We start from the raw sequence: 5,721 nt of genomic DNA, 5'->3' as shown, positions 1-5,721 counted from the left end.
TGCCGGCAATCTCTTGTGGACAACCGTTGAAGCATTGAGAATTGAGAAAGAATACCTTGCTGCCGTTGTTAATTTTGCTGTCAAATGCAAGACATAATAACAATACAACGATTTCTCAGAAGCCTACAATTGTTATAAAGGAATTGCAAATTATTATGAAGCTTACAATGCGAATGTGCATCGGGGCATACTTTTCTGGAGATCATGCTTACCGTTGTTGAACATTACAGTGCAATTGTTCCATGGCAATTAGTAGCTCAAAAGGTTGAGGGCTGTATACTTCATCTGGGAACTATGGACTTTGAAATACCAGCAAACTTCTAGAGAGGAAATTACCACCCGCTAGGAGTCTCATTAGCATCAAGGAAATTGTTACCAAATTTTACCAATAGTCTCTCTTCACAACTACTATTACCACAAGAGGTAACTGCATTCTTAGCATGAGAACGAACCACTTCATTCAGAATAATAATTTCAAGATACAGCCACCATTACTAGCAAGTGAGCCACAAACTTCCTTCTTTTATATTTCTTTTCAAATGAGAGAAGATGGCGGAGAAGATTTTGTTACAGGAGAGGAACCATAATAGGTTTTTACAAAATGCAACTTCTCCTCGGTTTTGACATCACCCTCTAGCCATTTTCCAGTGTTGGAGTTTTTGCTTCTACAAAAATGGTGGAAGATGAAGATTATAGAAGGAAAGCCAAGATTGCACTTGTTGCTATTGTGCTACTTGCCTCCCTCGCTGTTTTTGCTTCTTTTGTTGCTTTTGCTTACTATTGCTACATCCGTAACTAAGTTTCCAAGCACCGACGCAATAGTCATAAAGTTGAAGATGCTGCTAAACTTAATGAGAAAAGTGATTTTTTCAAATCTGCAAGTTGTTGCTGAGGAAGGACTTAAGGTGTTCACTTTCAAGCAGCTGCACTCTGCTACTGGAGGCTTCAGCAAGTCAAATGTGGTTGGTCATGGTGGATTTGGACTAGTTTACCGTGGAGTGCTCAACGATGGAAGGAATGTTGGGATTAAGTTGATGGATCAAGCAGGAAAGCAAGGAGAAGAAGAGTTTAAAGTCGAGGTGGAATTGATAAGCTGGTTGCATTCGCCATATTTGCTTGCATTGCTTGGATACTGTTCCGATCATAATCATAAGTTGTTGGTGTATGAATTTATGGCGAATGGTGGCTTGCAAGAACATCTTTATCCTGTCAGCAATAACAATTCGAGTGTCACGTCTGTTAATTTAGATTGGGAAACTCGATTGAGAATAGCACTTGAAGCTGCCAAGGGTTTGGAATATCTTCATGAACATGTCAGCCTCCTATGACTTTTGTGGTGGTTCAAAAACGTCATCATACTAGGCTCTTTGCCGGTAACCACCATGACAAGAGCTCTGTTGATCGCAGTGGCAACATATTACCTGGAACTGTTGTGGATTCTAAGATCTGCCATCCGACTGAGTTTGACTTTTATCTATGCAGTCATGCCGGAATACAGGATGTACCCGTTCTATTTCAATTGCACCCCTGGTCCATAACCAATCATACCGCCATAATTCATGTTAACCGTGGACCTGCATAACCCAAACCATAGCAAACCAAAGCTCCAATCCTTACTGCGGTAAAAAAAACACAAATTAATTAGTCAAAGCTGCAGAATTTCGAAAAAAATCCCAATTTGGCATTAAGACAAAATTCAAAGAGAAAGCATGAGTTCATATTACCGTTTCTGATTTAGCATCGAATAGGGCAATCCAAAACTGAGAATCCCTAAAGGGATTTTGCAGATACCCCTTTTGAACACCACCATACCAAATCTGAAAACCCTAATTCAGGAGAGATAAATAGGAAGAGAGAGTGAATCAGTAAAGGAGAAAAAATTGGAGGCGGACAAAATTCCACCAAAAACCCTAATCCTAAAATCAAAAGGAAATCAGTGTCTGAAGAGGCGAAGGGGGGGATCCGATCGTTACCTGAGCTGCCGAATCACCGAAGGTGAGCTTTCGTTTGGGATTTTCATTTTAAATCTCTGTTGTAGTTCAGCTTTGGGTGTGAAGTTGTGAGAGAGACGAGTTTGTGAGAGGGATTTGGTGTGAAGTTGTGAGAGACGCAGTGTGAGAGAGACGGAAGCGTCTAAGTTGAGAGAGAGAGATTCTTTGAGCTTGAGAGAGAGTTTGTGAAGTTGTGAGAGACGCAGTGTGAGAGAGACGGAAGTGTCTATTGCATTGTTTCCTTATTTTCTTTTTTTTAATTTATTTTAAACAGAATAAGTCTTTTTGAAACTATTAAAATTTTTGTTTAAACTTCCTAAATTTTAGTTAATAAATGTTTACACATTTTCAATTCATATTCCATTGAAAAACCCAACAGCCAAGCGGCTGGGTTTAATTTTCTGTTTTTCTTGGTAGTCCAACAGGCTGTTTTTTATATTAGTTTTTATTTTAATTTTAATTTTTAATCTATCTTGGTTTATTTATCCAAATTAACATTAAGATGACAACTAATCATAAATGGCCTGGTGGAGAGGGGGTGGTTTTCATGGTTTTTAGTGGAGTGGGTTCGATACCTATATGAAGCATTTTATTTCTTTTAGCATTCATTTTGTTCTTAATGTTTATGCTTTATTATACTCATAGTTTCATTATTGTTTAATAGCACAAATTTGATTTCTTTTAATTTAATCATCCATTCAAAACCATTTTGAACTATTAAAAATCACATTTTTCTCGATTCAATGTCGAGCCCATTTCCACACCCTTGTAAGTCGATTGCTTTTAAGCATCGCCATCAACCTCACATAGCTTACTCTTGGGCTTTTTTACAATGAGCCGGTTCTCTTGCACTTACACTCATACTTTGCATCATTTGTTGTTTGGGCCTGATTTAAATTATTTCGTGATTTTGAATCCCCATTTGACAAAATGTACCCCACTCCCCCGATGTGTAATAATTTTGTACTGTTTAGTTCTTAACACAAGAATAAAATCAACCATTTCCAAAAAATACAAAAATAAATGACTCGACCCAACGTCGAGTATTTTCTCAATAAACAAATCAATTCATTTCTCCCCCCATTCTATTCCATTTCTTTCGAACTTTCATCAAACGCTTGATTTCAACGTCAAGCCATTTTTTCTTAATAAAAACTCAAAAAATATTAATTCATATTCAAGACCTTTTCAATAAGACGGAAATGGAACGTGGTGTATACCACGCACTCCTGAGACTAGAATTCGAGATGTATATCTCGCCAATCCTAGCTCTCGCCATGATCCAAATTTATCCACTTTGTTTTCCCTCAAACACTCATTCAAATTCCTTTTAAACGTCCATCAATACTTGATCTAGGGTCAAGTCATTTTCACAACAAAACTCAAAATAACTAATTCTTATTTAACACTTTTTCAATAAAGGTGGAAATGGAACATGGTGTATACCATGCACTCTTGAGGTTAAGATTCGAGACGTATGCCTCGCCAATCTTAACTCTCGCCATCGTCTAAAACTGTCAATGCAGTTTCTTCAAACCCTTTCTCAATCAAATTCCAAAACACTTAATTCCTATCTTAACCTCTTTCAATAAATATGGAAATGGAACATGGTGTATACCGTGCACTCCTGAGGCTAGGATTCAAGATGTATATCTCGCTCATCCAAGTTCTCGCCATCACTCAAAATACATCCAACCGATCAAACTTTTTCTCGCCGCCGTGCGATTAATCAAAAACCTTTTTCATAAACGAAAGATATATTGTCTTAAGTGATACAAAACAATGTTTCGGCCACGATTGTTGAGTAGAGATAAATGACGTTTTTCCGAATGTAGATTTATAAATCCGTTCGATGTGTGGTATGCGTCCACTCCTCATCTGTTTTGGGTAAAACAGTGTTTTCGTCGATTAATACAGTATAGCTTTCGCTAAAATCGACCAACAAACAAACATTTTTCTACCTAGAACTACGTAAGCCTTGATTTCTCTTTTGAGATACGTAGGAGCAGGATTTTTAAATCTTGTCAGGCCCACTAATAAAAAACTTAGGTTTAGTCCTTCGTCAAAAATCCAAAAAAACATTTCTTCTCTCTTCTATTCTTTCTTTCCCACTTAATAAATTGAAAAGCCTAATATTTCAACTAACACTAACGCACACAACTGACCTAATGGTTCCCGTTGAGTACAACGAACGTGAGGGGTGCTAATACCTTCCCCTTGCGTAATCGACTCCCGAACCCCGATATTGGTTGCGATGACCATATCTTATCCTTTCTTTTGTCTTGGGTTTTATCGATATTTCCCCTTTCCTTTTTAGGAATAAATAAAGTTCGGTGGCGACTCTATTCAGTCCATCATTGCGAGCGTGTGATCGCGCTTCGCATAAAGTCGTATCCCCATTTTTTCGAGGTGCGACAGATGGCGACTCTGCTGGGGAGAGGAACGACCCTAAGTGAGTCAAGCCTAGTTAGGTCGTTTGTGTGCCTTTGTTTGTTTAATTATGTGGCTTTTCCCTTATTTATTTCTTTTTTAATATCTTTATTGTTATATTGATATTTGTTGTATATTGGTTCCACCGTGTTGGGTACTTGGATTTTGATTGCTAACCATGTGGGAAAGACTCTACACCCGAGTCTAGAGTGAAAAAACATAAGATAAGATGATGGTTGAGTAGTACAGACTCCCGACGTGTATACTTCGTAAGAGTCGGTACGAGAACCTCACTTAGAGTAGATCCTTTTGCAAATATTGTCCCCCGAGGTGTATACCTCGTAAGCTTAGATGTTTCAAAGGGGTCCATGACTCTAAGGACCTTTTAGAACATTGAACCTTTGGCCAACTAGAAATGATGGTTGCGTAGTATGGATTCCCGAGGTGAATACTTCGTAAGAATCGATACGAGAACCTCGCTCAGAATAGATTCCTTAGATGGAGATGACGATCGGAAAGTATTTTCCGTAAGCGTCAAACAGTCTTTTGAATCCATGACTCTGAGTACCCTGTCTAGAACCCAGTCGATGGTTGCGTAGTACGAACTCCCGAGGTGAATACTTCGTAAGAGTCGGTACGAGAACCTCACCCAGAATAGATTCCCTTGATGGAGTTGACGACCGGAAAGTATTTCCCGTAAGCGTCAAACATTCTTGTGAATCAATGACTTTGGGGATCCTTTGTAACAAAGCCCTAGATCATACCCGATGAGAACCCCGTTTTGGAAAAGCAATCAAATTTATCAGTACCTCGGACTTTTGAACCCGTGTATAAAAAAAACACAAATATGCATGGCTTGCATTGCATTCATTCACATTTCATTGCATCTGCATCTCATCATAACGCATGTCATTTTCCAGACAAAATACAAAAAAACTCATCCATCCTTTGTCCATGATAAGCAAAGTGATTCCTGACACGCGAAGAACAAAGAACCATGTCTCAGAAGATGATGGACGAGCTAAGGAAAATCCAAGAAGCACTGAAGGAGGAACTTAATCTTTTGAAGAGCCAAATGAGATGGGTCTTGGAAACCCTGCAAGTCTTGTTGGGAAAAGAGGGACACCCAATATACACCGCTGCAACAAAGAGAGCTACTACCCCACATCCATCTGGTGTTATCCCAAGTCAAGGGAAATTCTATGTGGTAACTCCTTATTTACCAGTATATGGACCTCCCTCAAGACGTCATCATCAACATCCTCTGGCTATTGATCCTCAAAGTCACCAAAGCCAGGTT

General features: G+C 38.8%; 1 pseudogene; it reads left to right on the top strand.

Annotated features, from left to right (window-relative positions):
* The first annotated feature begins 601 nt into the window (after positions 1–601).
* Positions 602–1,328, top strand: LOC127104676 (serine/threonine-protein kinase CDG1-like; annotated as a pseudogene).
* The last annotated feature ends 4,393 nt before the right edge of the window (positions 1,329–5,721 follow it).

This window comes from Lathyrus oleraceus, chromosome 1 (assembly GCF_024323335.1).
Source record: "Lathyrus oleraceus cultivar Zhongwan6 chromosome 1, CAAS_Psat_ZW6_1.0, whole genome shotgun sequence".
In the NCBI taxonomy this organism is placed as follows: domain Eukaryota; kingdom Viridiplantae; phylum Streptophyta; class Magnoliopsida; order Fabales; family Fabaceae; genus Lathyrus; species Lathyrus oleraceus.
The sequence above is the reverse complement of the archived record's forward strand: the minus strand, read 5'-3'. Positions and strand labels throughout refer to the sequence as shown.